The sequence below is a fragment of the Magnolia sinica genome, chromosome 16 (assembly GCF_029962835.1).
Source record: "Magnolia sinica isolate HGM2019 chromosome 16, MsV1, whole genome shotgun sequence".
In the NCBI taxonomy this organism is placed as follows: Eukaryota; Viridiplantae; Streptophyta; class Magnoliopsida; order Magnoliales; family Magnoliaceae; genus Magnolia; species Magnolia sinica.
In genome coordinates, this window is record NC_080588.1 from 39044704 (window position 1) to 39063866 (window position 19163).

Here is a 19163-nt window from a genome sequence, read left to right on the forward strand (position 1 = left end):
CGGAATCACACATTGAAAAGGTCCTTATATACATCATATTGGGCCTCGACCCATGAGCCCCAAATACATCTAATGGGCCGCATCACAGGGACCTCGTATATAACAAGGTGGGCCTTAACAATGGGCCATAAATATGGTAAGTAGGCCACACACATGGCCACGTGTATATCAAATGAGCCACACTCAAATATAAATGGTGATAATGATTTCCACTACTAAAATTTCCAAGGCCCGCCATGACATTTATTTCTCATTCAATCTAATCCTAAGATCTCAAAGATTTCAAAGATAGTCGTTCAATCCTCACCGTGCACTATGGTCTACTTGATAAATAAATCTGTCTTATTTTCGTCCCAAACCTAAAAAATCATTTTCAAAAAAAAATGGTTGGACGGTTGGATGAAACACATGCATCATGGTGGGTCCCATAGGGATGGAAGGTATAGATAAGTCACATATTCTGTGATGGAGGTCCACAATTATGGGCACAAAACATACATAAATGGGTCTTAAGCAAGACCCACTAAAATGTTTACTTTCCACCCAACCTAGGGCCCAACATACTGTCCATCCAAACTGGGGCCAACATGATGTTTGTTATTATTATTTTATCCAAATTGGTCATAGGGTCACATGGGCCTAGGGCCCACTGTAATATTTATTTGCATCCAACTTGTTGATAAGGTCATACAGACATGGGGCCCACTACAGCATTTATTTATTTATTTATTTATTTATTTATTATATATATATATATATATATTTTTCAACCTGATGATTGGGTCACACGATCATGGGACCCACTGGAATGTTTACTTGCATCCAATCTGTTGATAAAGTCGCATGGGCCAGGGGCCCACTGCAATGTTTACTTACCATACAACCAGTTTATAAGGTCACGTGGGCCTTTAGCCCACTGTAATATTTATTTGTCCACCAAATTTTATTTTTTTGGTATGGTTATGTGGTCCTGGGGGTCCACCGTGATGTAGTTCACAAATCCAACCCACTCATTATGTGTGTCCCACCAATTTAAGGGTCCAAACCGAGTTTCAGGTGGATCCAAGCTGCATGTGGACCCCAGCAGTTGATTCCATGTGGCTTGACATACCACCGCATGAAAGGTGATGGTGTGGGTCATACGAGAACTTTTTATGATTGATTTTTAGAACCAACGTATCAAAAAAGGGGACCTATTAAATGAATGGCATGGATGTAGAACATACATCATGGTAGGGTCCACCATTGGGGCCAATGGGACCCTCCCTACTTAACGTTAGACGTCCAGAGAGTCTGGACGTCAATGTACATGCATGCATATATTTTTTTTTTTCTTTTTTTATACTAGGCGGGACCCACATTAATCAGATCCACTCCGTCCATTATAGGTGTCCCATATAATTAGGGGTCCAAACCAAGTTTCAATCACATCCAAAACTCAAGAAGGCCCCACTAGATGATTTTATATTTTTAGGCATGTTAACACATGTTTTTAGATGGTATGGCCCACCTGAGTTCCGTATACAGCTAATTTTTGGGATGGACGGCTGGTCCATGAGGACCCATTAAATGCACGGTTTCGATGTTCAAAACGCATCACGTGGGGCCCACGGCTGGAGCCGTGAGGTCCAGCTAGGCCGTCCGCCCGCCCATGCAGTCTTCTGACAGCGCTGCCTCTTGGTTTTGTGTTTTTTTTTTTTTTTCTAAATCCAATTTTCTAGGGAATTTCTTAGGTGGGGCCCTCATCAGGAAAATCTATCCTGACCATTGCATCTCACGGCTCAATATTGACCAAGCAAGATCAATATTAAGTATTTTTCAGCGTGTAGAATCGTTGGGTGAGTTTTCAACGGTAAAAATTACCATTTCCTACGGTATGGCCCGCTTGATTGTCAGATCAGCCTCATCTTTTGGCTCAACGCCTAAAATGAGATGAGAAGTGAAATGGACGGCGTGGATTTATTACATACATCAAGGTGGGGCCTACATGAGTGGCCCACCTTAAAATACTATTCTTCTTCCTCTCTTTGGTTGTTAGTGCACCACCATGTCAGTACAAGCACACCACGTTAGCACTCCCTGTCCAGCGTCCCCTGGACGTTGGACAGTCTGAATATAACACAATCATCATGGTGGGTCCCACGTGTAGGTGGCCCACGTGTCACCAAGTTGGGTCCCACATGAACGTGGCTCACCATAATTGAATCAACTTGATATTTATGTGTTTCCACCATTATAAGATAAAGTCCACATGACTTGTACGGTTTGGATAAAACATACCTCAAGGTGGGGTTCATCCAAGTGGGCCACACATCACAAAAAACGAGAAGGAGAAAGAAATGAGCACCCACCTTTGATCTTTTATTCCTTCTTCTGCCTATGCAATCTAGAACCCCAAGAGAACAATTTCGACGGTTGAGATGATGATCCAAGGGTTGGATTGAGTGGTAGGAAGGGGGCCACACTAGTTTCTCTCCCATGGAATGCCATGGACGGTTCCATGCTTGAAAAAAATGAGAGAGAGAATGAGAGAGAGAGAGGAGGAGTGAGAAAGAGATGGGTGATGGGAGAGAGGGATGGTGCATGTTGACTTTTGGGTGAAAAAGAAGTGGGTGCCATGCCTTGTTGGTGAAAAGGGAGTGGCTAAGTAAGGTTATGTACTTAGACTTGATTAATGATTGATGTGACATTTAGGCTAGAGATTCTCTTGGAAATTGCGACGCGCGGTGTTTTCTCGAACCGAACGCGGGCCCACATTTCCTGGCCTGAGTATCGCCTCGGCGAGCGAGACGCGGCATCGGAATCGCAGCAACTGCGCGGTCGCAAGGGTATAGGTCTCAGGTCGAGCTGACTCTGGAATACGGGATACCACTCGGGGTTGCGCGCAACTGCCAATAAAAGATCGCGGGTCGCCGGAATTCTACCAAGAGGACCACGGAAGCCTACGGGACGGTACGGGCTAGAATACGGGTCTTACAGCTCTCCCCTCCTAATAAGAATTTCGTCCTCGAAATTCAAATCACAATTATAACCAATACAAAGCTTACTAAGAGAGGGAAAACCTATCACTATATATATAATAAAAAAAAAAAACTCCATAACAATACAATCAACACCTAAGAGATGGGGATAACACCCAAATCTCAGCTTCTTGCTTCGAAGACGCCTCATTAACATTACGGTGACTCTACTGAATCTTAGATCCCGAATGAGAAATGATTGAAACTGGTGTACTATGCAACTTTACAATCTTAACGAAAGGGAGCTATATCAGAAAATCTCTAAGTTATTCGAACTCGGGGATCTAACCATTCTTGGTTCTCAACAATCATAAAGTGCAGGGTAGCTATCAGCAGATATGTGATGTTATCTTCAGGTATTCCCAAGTTATGCTCTGATACCAACTTCTGTCACGCCCCAAACCCTGAAATCGGATTCACAGGAATCCCGATTGCCGAATCCGGTGCTGACAGCCTCCGTAGTACCCCCTTCTCGGCTCCTAGCGTTCATATGCCAGATTCCGATCCTGGGGTCCTACAAGGAGGGTTTTTTTTTGTATATACATTTAACCCGTAATAAGCATAACCACAAGATTACCCAATTCACAAAGGCAACATCATCATCACATATCCACTAATATAATCATTTGGGTACAATGCTGAAAGGAAATACATAATTAAAAACTAAGCTCCAAAAGACCTCCGCACACTCCAAGCTCCACACTGCTGCAACCTAACATCACCTGCACGCATCTATCGTGCATAAGCTTATAGAAAGCTTAGAGGGTGGTGTAAGTGTGTACAAGGTAAGTGCCAAGTATTCAACATAATGACATCATCATATAAGACCATAAATACCGGTAATCCATAAATCATACAATATCGGAATAAGTAGAAATATTGATAAGATCATGAATTATTAGAGTAAGCAGGAATATTGACAAGATCATACGATAACAGAGTAAGCGAAAATACGGACAAGTCCATGAGTCAATCAATGTCAGAATATGCAATATAGAACTACTATGCAAATGAGGAATCATAAATAGCTAAATATCAGATGCAGAGGATACAATACAATATACATTCCCGATGAGTAACACAAATAGCATCAGCCGTACCTAAACCATATAAATGCAGAGACACAATAATCCAAAATGTTGTATCCCGCGAATGTCATGCAATATACGGTGCGAATGGAATGACCATACTAGAGTGTGAAGTCGGGATGATAGTACGTAGTATCGCAGGCTATGGGGTCCATCACAAGGAACTTCTATCCAAACCAGTCCCATACCTAAATTTGGATAGTCAGACTCAATATGGTAAACTCCTGATCTCAGGTTAGTCGCGCGCCGCAACCAAAATTCTGGCCATTGCGAGGGCACACGTAATAAATAGTTGCGCACCACCAACCCGAGTGGATAATGAATGAATGAATGCATGAATGAGTATGCAACTCCTACTCACTAAATCCACATATCAGTACAGTTCATCTCTAGGATCATCACCGGGGTTTAGTACACTCCAAATGGCACTGCCGCTCTCCCAGCCGCACAGTCCAAGTGAGCATAAGAAACCTCACTATCCGCCTTGCCAATAGTCTGCCAATACCTATCCGGCACGTCGATAGCGGACCCATTCACGAGCTGGTCAAACTCAGCCTAGTATTGCCCCCTACCCTCGGGCGAGTAAGGCCACACCCCCTCCCAACCGACCACGACACAGTGGGAGACGCGGCCTCCTGGTATTCGGCACTCGGGCGCTCATGTATCCACTCGGTCTCGACGTTGGGGCGTCTCCTGGCCACGGAGGTTTAGGGATTTTCACCCAGGGACATCTGTGGCGCCCGTATGCTAGAACCAAATATTTTCGGTGTCCTATTTGGCCATCCACGATATGTCTGTGGAGGCTACGGCCCTGATGTCGCTAGGGCATACAGTAATCATAATGCGAGATGCATGAGTCATACAATCCAGTCATGCATCAGTCCTGCACATACCGCATGCTCATGTGAGATAACCTCCACCTATCAGGGAGTCTCATAACAACATGCTCAATGACATATGCAATGATCAACCACCTCTCATAACAAGCATGCAGATGATGTGCATGGGCATGTATCATGATGCTATGCTGACACATACTCATAACCGGTATCCACAACCAGCATCAATAATCGACCTCGACCATGTGGACATTTAACCAACATTGCCCCCGAGAAATGACCTACATAGAGTCAAACTTATAATGGGCCCACGGCCTCACACAAGGGCCTAATATACAACACAATGGGTCTTACTCAAGGGCCACATATACACAACAGGTGGACCCTGCTCATGGGTCTAATACATATCACAATGGGCCTTGCCCATGGGCCATGAATACATCACAATGAGCCTTGCCCATGGGCCTCAAACACAGGACATGTGGGCCCTACACATGGGTCTTGAATACATTAAATGGACCATGCATCATAGGCTTAATACATATCACAATGGCCCTCAACTACAGCTCACATATACATCATGTAGGTCTCGACAATCGGCCTTGGCAATCGAATTCGATACTCAGAATCGGCCTCGACAACCGGAACCGGCCAATACAATCGACCTCGACAAATCGACACCGATAATCTACATCGATAATTAGCACCGACAATCAGCCTCGATAATCAACACCGATGACTGGTCACATAGACAAGACTGGGTCCATAGATGAGCATCTGATTATTCATAATATAAAGATCAGCCCTCAGCCATGGTTATATCAAATCTGGTAGCATGGAGCCATCCGTCCATAGTAAATGGGGCCCACTTATTTGGGTTGACCCACTAAGAGAATGATGAGAATGGGCCTGATAAGGCCTAAGGAAGGGTCACAATGTGGACATCTAACCATCACTGCCCAGCAATGTGGACATTTAACCAACATTGCTCCCAAGGAGTGGTCCACATAGAGTCAAACATAAGATGGGCCCAAATATCCAACAAGTGGGCCTCAAACAGTCATCACAGGTGGGCCTTACACATATAGCACGTGGGCCTACACATCACGGTGGGTCGATAGACTGGGCCTTACCATTGGGCCTAATATACACATCATGGTGGGTCGCATCATTGGGCCGCACCAATGGGCCTCATGCAATTCAAGTCGGGCCTCAATAAATGGATCGGAAATATATCACGATAGGCCACGCCATACGGCCAGAAATACGTCGTAATGGGCCGCACTAATACATCAAGGTGGGCCTCTTTACATGGGCCGCACCAAAAATCATTTCAATAGTTGTAGGTATAATATGTGTATCACTACACCCATGGCCCACGTATGATGATTCGCACTGGTACAAACATATCCATGTAAATCGGCGCCAACCAAACATTGTCCAGCACTATCCCAACATTATGGACGGGGTGGATACCAAATACAAACATCTAGGCGGGCCGCACAAGCGGACGGTGTGGGTGAAGTACACACAGCATGGTGGACCTGTACAGTGTAGGCAGGCCCAGCACATGCAGCAAGTGGGCCCTGCGCCATCAAGTCGGGTAGACGGTGCGGGTATACAATGCATTTATCATGGCGGAATCACACATTGAAAAGGTCCTTATATACATCATATTGGGCCTCGACCCATGAGCCCCAAATACATCTAATGGGCCGCATCACAGGGACCTCGTATATAACAAGGTGGGCCTTAACAATGGGCCATAAATATGGTAAGTAGGCCACACACATGGCCACGTGTATATCAAATGAGCCACACTCAAATATAAATGGTGATAATGATTTCCACTACTAAAATTTCCAAGGCCCGCCATGACATTTATTTCTCATTCAATCTAATCCTAAGATCTCAAAGATTTCAAAGATAGTCGTTCAATCCTCACCGTGCACTATGGTCTACTTGATAAATAAATCTGTCTTATTTTCGTCCCAAACCTAAAAATCATTTTCAAAAAAAAATGGTTGGACGGTTGGATGAAACACATGCATCATGGTGGGTCCCATAGGGATGGAAGGTATAGATAAGTCACATATTCTGTGATGGAGGTCCACAATTATGGGCACAAAACATACATAAATGGGTCTTAAGCAAGACCCACTAAAATGTTTACTTTCCACCCAACCTAGGGCCCAACATACCGTCCATCCAAACCGGGGCCAACATGATGTTTGTTATTATTATTTTATCCAAATTGGTCATAGGGTCACATGGGCCTAGGGCCCACTGTAATATTTATTTGCATCCAACTTGTTGATAAGGTCATACAGACATGGGGCCCACTACAGCATTTATTTATTTATTTATTTATTTATTTATTATATATATATATATATATATTTTTCAACCTGATGATTGGGTCACACGATCATGGGACCCACTGGAATGTTTACTTGCATCCAATCTGTTGATAAAGTCGCATGGGCCAGGGGCCCACTGCAATGTTTACTTACCATACAACCAGTTTATAAGGTCACGTGGGCCTTTAGCCCACTGTAATATTTATTTGTCCACCAAATTTTATTTTTTTGGTATGGTTATGTGGTCCTGGGGGTCCACCGTGATGTAGTTCACAAATCCAACCCACTCATTATGTGTGTCCCACCAATTTAAGGGTCCAAACCGAGTTTCAGGTGGATCCAAGCTGCATGTGGACCCCAGCAGTTGATTCCATGTGGCTTGACATACCACCGCATGAAAGGTGATGGTGTGGGTCATACGAGAACTTTTATGATTGATTTTTAGAACCAACGTATCAAAAAAGGGGACCTATTAAATGAATGGCATGGATGTAGAACATACATCATGGTAGGGTCCACCATTGGGGCCAATGGGACCCTCCCTACTTAACGTTAGACATCCAGAGAGTCTGGACGTCAATGTACATGCATGCATATATTTTTTTTTTCTTTTTTTATACTAGGTGGGACCCACATTAATCAGATCCACTCCGTCCATTATAGGTGTCCCATATAATTAGGGGTCCAAACCAAGTTTCAATCACATCCAAAACTCAAGAAGGCCCCACTAGATGATTTTATATTTTTAGGCATGTTAACACATGTTTTTAGATGGTATGGCCCACCTGAGTTCCGTATACAGCTAATTTTTGGGATGGACGGCTGGTCCATGAGGACCCATCAAATGCACGGTTTCGATGTTCAAAACGCATCACGTGGGGCCCACGGCTGGAGCCGTAAGGTCCAGCCAGGCCGTCCGCCCGCCCATGCAGTCTTCTGACAGCGCTGCCTCTTGGTTTTGTGTTTTTTTTTTTTTCTAAATCCAATTTTCTAGGGAATTTCTTAGGTGGGGCCCTCATCAGGAAAATCTATCCTGACCATTGCATCTCACGGCTCAATATTGACCAAGCAAGATCAATATTGAGTATTTTTCAGCGTGTAGAATCGTTGGGTGAGTTTTCAACGGTAAAAATTACCATTTCCTACGGTATGGCCCGCTTGATTGTCAGATCAGCCTCATCTTTTGGCTCAACGCCTAAAATGAGATGAGAAGTGAAATGGACGGCGTGGATTTATTACATACATCAAGGTGGGGCCTACATGAGTGGCCCACCTTAAAATACTATTCTTCTTCCTCTCTTTGGTTGTTAGTGCACCACCATGTCAGTACAAGCACACCACGTTAGCACTCCCTGTCCAGCGTCCCCTGGACGTTGGACAGTCTGAATATAACACAATCATCATGGTGGGTCCCACGTGTAGGTGGCCCACGTGTCACCAAGTTGGGTCCCACATGAACGTGGCTCACCATAATTGAATCAACTTGATATTTATGTGTTTCCACCATTATAAGATAAAGTCCACATGACTTGTACGGTTTGGATAAAACATACCTCAAGGTGGGGTTCATCCAAGTGGGCCACACATCACAAAAAAACGAGAAGGAGAAAGAAATGAGCACCCACCTTTGATCTTCTATTCCTTCTTCTGCCTATGCAATCTAGAACCCCAAGAGAACAATTTCGACGGTTGAGATGATGATCCAAGGGTTGGATTGAGTGGTAGGAAGGGGGCCACACTAGTTTCTCTCCCATGGAATGCCATGGACGGTTCCATGCTTGAAAAAAATGAGAGAGAGAATGAGAGAGAGAGAGGAGGAGTGAGAAAGAGATGGGTGATGGGAGAGAGGGATGGTGCATGTTGACTTTTGGGTGAAAAAGAAGTGGGTGCCATGCCTTGTTGGTGAAAAGGGAGTGGCTAAGTAAGGTTATGTACTTAGACTTGATTAATGATTGATGTGACATTTAGGCTAGAGATTCTCTTGGAAATTGCGACGCGCGGTGTTTTCTCGAACCGAACGCGGGCCCACATTTCCTGGCCTGAGTATCGCCTCGGCGAGCGAGACGCGGCATCGGAATCGCAGCAACTGCGCGGTCGCAAGGGTATAGGTCTCGGGTCGAGCTGACTCTGGAATACGGGATACCACTCGGGGTTGCGCGCAACTGCCAATAAAAGATCGCGGGTCGCCGGAATTCTACCAAGAGGACCACGGAAGCCTACGGGACGGTACGGGCTAGAATACGGGTCTTACACAAACTCTCTCTCTCCCCCCCTGAATAGGATCACATCCCTGGCTTTTCTGTAAATTAGGGAAAAATGAATGTTATGGGTAAATTACATTGCCGGGTTTTTGTTGCACTCGATTTTGGGTAAATTACATTACGGAGGATTCTATTGTTGACTTTGAATGAAATCCGATTGAAAATGGGGACTTGGTTCTTCTTAATTTCTGGTTTTTGGTTATCATGATTGCATGGTGGAAAAAATAACATGGTTATGTGGATAAAAATGCAATAATAAAATAAGAGCAATGTGCATGTGTGTGTGCATCATAGCTATCAAAATTAATTACCTAGGCATTTCGATGGTTGCACAACTACTAGGTGTATACTGTCCTGGTGGCCTAATACAATCATGTATGAAATTCAAAAGGATTGTAGTTTTATTTTGAAAATAAGATAATTCAACCACATAGTAAGATCTCTAGTAAGCCAATGCATCAAAACAATCTCAAATTAATGAATAGAACTTCACTCAAACATTTCACCAAACACCTAAATAGCATAAGTCAAAATAGGAGTCTTCCAAATAAGAGTCTTTTAAATGCTTTTGTTCATGGGCGCTTGGTAAGGGTTTCAGTTTGCTACCCCAAGTGAGATTTTCATTTTTATAATAAGGAAATAGTTCAAATTTCTGCTGACTATTGTCTATATGAGCAACGAAATAGCACAATCATCTGTTAGTATATTTTTAACTCTTCATAGCTTACTGCTAGAAGTAAATTTGTGCACATTTGTGAATTCAGTCACTTGCAATGAATTTTCATACGAGTATGGGACCTTTTTGGCTATTGTTGTTTGTGCAAATCTTGTATTCCTGGCTATTGAAGCGAATATGATACTAAATCTTATATCTTTTGAATTCACGGATCTAATGTTTTAGTCTTGCATTAACCATTTTGCAAATGGTTCCATCCACTGGCATGTTTATGTGTATTATGATAATTTAGAGACGGTGGCCCATATTATATTGATCTCGTTGAATTCATTGGTCATGTTTGTCACACTTTTATGTCGGATTGGTGTAGACCAACTTATGAATGATGCACTTGCATAATTTGTTTGAGAACTAGTCACATATAGTCACAACTTGTGGTATTATATGATCTTTTCTGCCAAGTTAACACATGTGCAGGGCATGAAAATGGTAGGCCCCGCCATGAGGATTATGATTCTAGAAAATCAGGTTGATATGCTGACTAGGTTAGCATCTATACATGATTGTCTGCAAATTACTGGGTTTCAAGCACTCTCTCTCTTTCTATATATAATTTAGAAGGTCTGCATGTATTTATGACAAAGCTATGATGATGATGATTATTATTATCTTTAGCTAATGGCTACTCTGCTGAGTTCTTAAATACAAGATTCAGTGCGCGTGCTTGACTATAACAACTATATGTTGCTTCATTTGCTATCACATTGATGGCTCTATCATATCTGATGATACAAGAAAGTGAATCCTATTGGCATTCAGAATCCTAAGTGGCAGCATGAAATCTTCTAGTAAACCTCAAAAATTCATAAAACAGATCTATGGGTCTTAAATTTTCTGTTGCTCTGCCATTGTACGTGGTAAACCATCTTATTTCTACTTTTCTGTTTGCTATTTTACCTTTTTATTATGGAATTTTACTAAATAAAAATATCTTTCTAGCTACGCAAAATCTGAAATTCAGTTCCGATTTTACTTGGGTTTCCCCCTAGTTAATGGAAGTTGCTGACATCATAAGACTATATTCATAAGAGGATTGCAAGTATGAGCATTATGCAAAGACATTGATGGCTAAGTTGTTGATTGTGGCTGAAAAAATCCAACAGGTAGTTGGAATCACGGGCTTGATTCTGACAAAGCTTGATGGTTCTGCTCGAGGTGGCTGTGTAGTAAGACTCGAAATTTGTTTACTTAATTGTTCTTCTCATTTTTCATTATTGTTGACTAGATGGTCAAATGAAAAGAGAACTGAATTATTCTCATTCATTGAAAAGGAAAAAAAAAGGTGAATTATTCTCCACACAACATCAACAGAAAAACACCTGTTTTGTACTTGCAGGTGAGTGTGGTGGATGAACTTGGCATTCCTGTAAAGTTTGTGGGCATTGGGGAAAGGGTGGATGACCTTCAGCCATTTGATGCAGAGGTCTTTGTTGATGTCATTTTCTCCTGAAAATTGAAGAGGTGTGGATCCTCATTTTTTGCATCTCCAATCATTTCTGTATACAGTTTTTGAATAGGATTTCCACTTATTCCTTGGTTCCTTGCCTGCTTCCAGAAAGTTGTTCTATATACATTATTCTGAAGTTACAGAAGCATGAAATGCTGTTTATTAAGATAGGATGGTGATCAGCTTTCAGCTATGTACAAAATTTGAGTTGACAAAGCTTGAGACCTTTTTGTAGATTTGTTTTTCAGTTGTGAGTAGAATTCTTATAATCTTATCTACTTATCCCTTATTAGTCATACGATCGATCTATTTCAATTATGTGCCTTTCGTGGTGGTTCAGCATTGATCTATGAACTTGTGAACTGAGCTTCATTTTTCATCCTACGGTCCCAAAAAAATGGCTTAGCAACCTTTCTTTTGCTCTCTTCATTCTGAAATATTAGACATACATCTCATTATTTTCCTGACAAAAGCAGATTCTTTGGATTCTTGGTGGAAGCATTAAAATTGTTTTGTTTAACTTGTATTTGGCTAAAGTAGTTCCTCTTTTATTTTAATTTTTAATTTTTTAACCATTTGAAGTTAGGGTGTGTTCCTTTCATTTTAATCAAATCATTTCTGGTTGTATAGTTATTTTTATGCATTCTGATAAATAGATGTGGTTTTGGGTCTTTCTTAGGGTGCCTTAGATGGTGGACTTGACATTCCTCATAGTGACAAGAGGTTTGCTGGTTTCAAAAAGGAGGACAAACAACTTGATCCTGAGGTTCACCGAAAGTATATATTTAGTGGTCATGTTGCTTCTTACATGAGGGTTAGATTCAAAACTTGAACCTATCCTCTAGGAAAACTCTGCTAGTGATTAAAATCACTGTATGATAATCATAGGACTCAAGAAAATGGTTAGTAATAAAATTTCTATTTTCTTGATATTCTTTTGTTTTCATGTGTAGATGAAGGAATGGGTATTGTATGTTGGAACAAAAGGTTGCTGATAACAGGTATCTCTAGAGCTGTTCCATGCATTTCCATTTCATCTTCTTTTCCTTCTATCATTTTAACTCTCTCACTTTAGTCTTCTTTTCCTTCAGAATGTTCACATGAACTCTTGAAACAAGCAGGAAGCAGCTGCATGTAATTCTATTCAAGTGAGGATCCTTGAGCCTTGGGGCTTTTTCAGTGGGGTACACTGGACTTAGATTGAAAAAATAGAGAAAAAAACCTTTTAAATCACATTTAAGATGGCCTTCATTAGCTGAGATTCTTTGACATTAACAGAGCTTGTGTAGGAGAACTACATCTCACATGGAGAAACAGGTACTAAAAAGTAGACTGAACAAGTAATGACTTTTGCTGTCACCTTTTCCAATTTGGCAGCTACCTTAACTGTTGGCATCTACTAGAAAATCATTATTTACTTTTTGTCATAGCTAGACTAGAAGAAAAGCTCTTGGACATGGTATGAACCGCGTCTCTCTTTCTTTCTTTTTCTTTTTTATATGCTTTTATAGGACAGGAGATATCTGTATTTGGCAAATAATATGCTATGCCAATTTGTTGATCCCATGTTCTGCACCCATATGGATTAAATCAACTGTTTGACATTGAAATAGACAAGGTATATACTCCCGTATGGATGCTTTTTCCATGCTTTCTAGATCATACTGTCTACACTAGAATCTTGCACAGAAGGAAGGGAAAAAAAACTTTTTTCTCGATTGCGAGACCTGTCTCTTACTTTAGAAGTGTTATATGATGCTTGATTGGGAGAAACAATATGGATTTGTTCAACCCAGAAATAGCAGTGGTTGGTCCACATTATGTAGTTTAGAGGAGTCTTGAGCATCAACATAGGCAAAAGCAATCCCAACAAAAACAAGACTGATTGCTTTTTCCATGCATCCATATGGGAGTATATACGTAGTTCAGGCATTAATGGTTTCTATTAGCCTGACCTGCCCGACCTTAAACAGCAAAAAGAAAAGAAAAAATGGGAAAAAAAAATAGCAAATTTTAAAAAAGACAATAACTACATGCTTATATATAAACAAGTTACATACATGTTGTCGTAAAAAAACATGCTTATAATAATTTCAAGCATGAACACAAGCAACCTAATCAGGATAAAGAGTAAACCACAATAATAATAATAATAATAATAATAATAAAAAAGGCACAAAATGCCCAAAAATGTCCAAAGATGCCCGAATCAACTTTTCTTTCCTTACTCGTCCAAGCATGAGCACAAGCAACCTAATCATGTATCATTTACAATAAAAATAAAAAAGATAAGAAAAAATTGATTAAAAAAATCAGTGAAAAAAAGGGGTTAAAACACAAATAACAGGAAAATCAACCAAATGGGCCCTAATAGAACACGCATCAAATATGATTGGGTTAATTGGGGCCCATTACATTGAAAATACAAAACAAAAGAAGAAACCCAAAAAACAAAAAATGATTATTTATCTGTCTTGCATGTTTTTCCCAATTCTCAAAGTGATCCATTCAACTCAAATTCATCAAACACCCTTGAATTTTGTATTTGGATATGAAAATAGGCATATAGATTTGGTCAAAACCACAGTATAATCTTCCTCCAAGCTCAAGGTGAAGAAAAAAGATTTTTTTTTTTTTTTAAAGGAAAACATTCAGTTATGTCAGTTGATCCAACTGATGTATTCTGATGAAGACCAACAATCCTTCTCTGCATAAAAGGAATGAGAATACAGTCAGCAAATGCAATTGCTTCCCAAATAGGTATAAATTCCTTGTTGATGCAAACTAGTTGCATTTGATCGCATTTAAGCATCAATGCTGGCAAAAGCAATCCCAATAAAAACAGGACTGATTCAATTCCATCTTCAATAGACAACAAGGTGCATTCTTGCACACACTTCTTATTGTAATTGGTGCATTCTTGCACATGTTTATTTTTAAATTTCAAGGCATTCAATTGTGAAAGGATTTATGACTTTGAAAATGAAAGAGAGAGGCTCATTATGGAGAAGGATGCGGTCATTCAAGAGCATGCTTCCGTGGAAAATCAATTGGTTTCTTTATAAACACAGATAAACAGCCTCACTGCAAAAGTAGATAACCTTACAAGCAAGGTGCTTAAACTTACAATCTAACCCTTTTTGCTGAACACAAAATGCACATGTCTTTATTGCCTTTCCTATTGCAGGTTAGTTCCATAAAGGAGGAATATGATCAAGCCCAATCTGAGCTCAATTTGAGTCATTCAAAGATGAAAGAATGTGACGCTGAGATCAGTGCCATTCTCAAGGAGCAACAGAAGCTTCAACATAAAATTAGTGATGCAAATGTTGAGAGGAAAAAATTGGAAAATGAGGTACTTGCAGTGGTTATTCTATTCCTATTTTATTTAACTTGCTTGATCTATGAAATTGTGTATGTGTTCTTGATAGAAACCCACTTTCCCATTCACACAGATTAAGCGAATGGAGATGGAACAGAAAGATTACTCCCTGAAGGTAGATAAACTACTAGAAAGGCATAGTTGGATTGCAGCTGAGAAACAATTATTTGGAAAAAGTGGGATAGATTATGACTTCTCATCTCGTGATCCTCGTAAATCAAGGGAGGAGCCTGAGAAACTTCAATCTGAACAATCTGGGTGTGTGATTAGATTACTTGTTGTGTTGTTTCCTGTGCTTCTTTGTTTTCTTTTCCATGACAATGAAATAGTATGATTCAACACCTAATTGATGTTTGGTTTTGCATTTTTTTTTAAAGAAGAAGGTTAATGGACATGCATCTCAGTTAATCTGATTGATTGCTTTCAACCTTTAGAAGAGGGCTAACAAAAAAGTTATGGCAATGTTCGAGAAAGCTGAAGATGAATACAATGACTTATTATCCAAGAAAAACATCATTGAGGTATATTGCTGTATTTCTCAGCCTGTAAAGGATCTCATCTTTTTTTCTTTTTTTAAATTGAATTTGTTTATGTCTGAAGTTGTTTGTTTACTGTATTCTTCTCTTGCTTAGAATGATAAGTCAAAAATCAAGAAGGTGATTGAAGAGCTTGAGAAAAGAAGAGGGAAACACTAAAAGTTTCTTGGGTGAAAGTGAACAAGTGAGTCAACACTTCTCTGCTCTCATGTTCCAGTTCATATTTTGTGCTTTTTAGTTGAAAATCAAGAATGCCATTTACTTTTGTTGGTATATTTCAGCGAAAGAAATTTCCTTTCCGGATTATGTTAGTGTGCGTGATTTCAGCGTTTCAGATAGCTGAAACTATGGCCCAAATTATAGTATCCGACTTCCTTGGATCCCTGGATCAGACAAATTCGGTGGATCCCGAGGATAGGCCGTGTTTATGTATTTGCTCAAAATTAATGAAGCAGTCCCGGATGTGCGTCGGAGCTATCCGGATGAGCGGGGGTCCCTGGAAGGTGGGAACTGCTGTTATGACCATGATGAAGCTGTCCATTTCCTATGGACAGCATTGGAGGGGCCTAGCCATTTGGACAGGCTGTGTTTATGTATTTCCTCGAAATTAATGGAGCAGACCCGGATGTGCGTCGGAGCTATTCGGATGAGCGGGGGTCCCTGGAAGGAGGGAACCGCTGTTATGACCATGATGAAGTTGTCCAATTTTTATAGACAGCATTGGAAGGGCCTTGCCATTTACGCCGAATGGCTGTATTTATATCTGTATTTGCACGGACCATACCCTTAACCTAAACCAAAACCTATATCCTAAATCCTAAACCTGAACACATTCTCAAATCCTATAACCTAAAGCCTAAACCTAACACCTATAACCTAAACCAAAACCAAAACCTATAGCTTAAATCCGAACCCATTCTCAAATCCAAAAACCTATAACCTTAACCTAAACCGTTAACCTATAACCTAAACCTAAACCAAAACCAAAACCTATAACCTAAACCCGAACCCATTATCAAATCCCAAAACCTATAACCTAAACCAAAACCAAAACCTATAACCTAAACCCGAACCCATTTCCAAATCCCTAAACCTTAACCTATAACCTAACCTAATAACCTAAAACTATTCCCAAATCCTAAAACCTATAACCTAAACTTAACCTTTCCCTAAACCTATAACCTAAACTCAATTCCCTAAATCTAAACCTACACCTAATCCTAATCTCAACTCCCTAACCTAAACTTGAAAACCCAAACTTAAACCCAATCCCAAACCTGAACCCGATTTCCTAAACCTAAACCATAACCCATTCTCAAATTCAAAAACCTATAACCTAAACCTAAACCAAAACCAAAACTTATAACCTAAACCCGAACCCATTCTCAAATCCCAAAACCTATAACCTAAACCAAAACCAAAACCTATAACCTAAATCCGAACCCATTCTCAAATCCCAAAACCTATAACCTAAACCTAAATCCGAACCCATTCTCAAATCCCAAAACCTATAACCTATAACCAAAACCTATAACCTAAACCCGAACCCATTCTCAAATCCCAAAACCTTAAACCTAAACCTAAACTAAACTTAAACCTTAACCTAAACCTATAACCTATAACCTAAATCAAAACTAAAACCTAAACCTAAAACCAAAACCTATAACCTATAACCTAAATAAAAACCTATTACCTTTCCCTAAACCTTAACCTAAACCTATAACCTATAACCTAAATCAAAACCAAAACCAAAACCTAAAACCTAAACCTATAACCTATAACCTAAATCAAAACCAAAACTAGAACCTAAAACCTAAACCTATAACCTATAACCTAAATCAAAACATATAACCAAAATCAAAACTAAAACCTATATCCTAAACCCGAACACATTCTCAAATCCTATAACCTATAACCTAAACCTAACCTTTCCCTAAACCTATAACCTAAACTCAATTCCCTAAACCTAAACCTAAACCTAAACCTAAACCTATAACCTAAACTCAAATCCCTAAACCTTAACCTATAACCTAACCTAAACATATACTTATAACCTAAAACTATTCCCAAATCCCAAAACCTATAACCTAAACCTAACCTTTCCCTGAACCTATAACCTAAACTCAATTCCCTAAAGCTAAACCTACACCTAATCCTAATCTCAACTCCTTAACCTAAACCTAAACCTAAACTTGAAAACCCAAACTTAAACCTAATCCCGAACCTGAACCCGATTTCCTAAACCTAAACCATAACCCATTCTCAAATCCAAAAACCTATAACCTAAACCTAAACCAAAACCAAAACTTATAACCTAAACCCGAACCCATTCTCAAATCTCAAAACCTATAACCAAAACCTATAACTTAAACCCAAACCCATTCTCAAACCCCAAAACCTCTAACCTAAACTAAAACCAAAACCTACAACCTAAACCCGAACCCATTCTTAAATCCCAAAACCTATAACTTAAACCTAAACCTTAACCTAAACCTATAACCTATAACCAAAACCTATAACCTATAACCTATAACCAAAACCTATAACATAAACCCGAACCCATTCTCAAATCCCAAAACCTATAACCTAAACCCAAACTTAAACCTAAACCTTAACCTAAACCTATAACCTAAATCAAAACCAAAACCAAAACCTATAACCTATAACCTAAATCAAAACCTAGTACCTTTCCCTAAACCTTAACCTAAACCTATAACTTATAACCTAAATCAAAACCAAAACCAAAACCTAAAACCTAAACCTATAACCTATAACCTAAATCAAAACATATAACCTAAACCAAAACCAAAACCTATATCCTAAACCCAAACCCATTCTCAAATCCTATAACTTAAACCTAAATCTAAACCTAAAACCTATAACCTAAACCAAGACCTATAACCTAAACCAAAGCCAAAACCTATAGCCTAAATCCGAATTCATTCTCAAATCCAAAAACCTATAACCTAAACCTAAACCTTAACCTAAACCGTTAACCTATAACCTAAATCAAAACCTATAACCTAAACCAAAACCAAAACCTACAACCTAACCCTGAACCCATTCTCAAGTCCCAAAACCCAAACCCAAACCTAAACCTAAACCTAAAACCAAAACCTAAACCTATAACCTAAACTCAAATCCCTAAACCTAAACCTAAACCTAAACTCAAATCCCTAAACCTTAACTTATAACCTAACCTAAACCTATACTTATAACCTAAAACTATTCTCAAATCCCAAAACCTATAACCTAAACCTAACCTTTCCCTAAACCTATAACCTAAACTCAATTCCCTAAACCTAAACCTATAGCTTAAACTCAAATCCCTAAACCTTAACCTATAACCTAACCTAAACCTATACTTATAACTTAAAACTATTCCCAAATCCCAAAACCTATAACCTAAACCTAACCTTTCCCTAAACCTATAACCTAAACTCAATTCCCTAAAACTAAACCTACACCTAATCCTAATCTCAACTCCCTAACCT

The 19163-nt window shown here is 39.8% G+C and overlaps 1 long non-coding RNA gene across 1 annotated transcript; it reads left to right on the top strand.

Annotated features, from left to right (window-relative positions):
- Positions 1 to 12418: 12418 nt before the first annotated feature.
- Positions 12419 to 16363, top strand: LOC131229570 (uncharacterized). Its single transcript, XR_009163440.1, has 8 exons — positions 12419 to 12565; positions 12705 to 12752; positions 12843 to 13091; positions 13182 to 13210; positions 14939 to 15106; positions 15207 to 15391; positions 15514 to 15654; positions 15766 to 16363. It is a non-coding gene; the product is annotated as an uncharacterized LOC131229570 (long non-coding RNA).
- The last annotated feature ends 2800 nt before the right edge of the window (positions 16364 to 19163 follow it).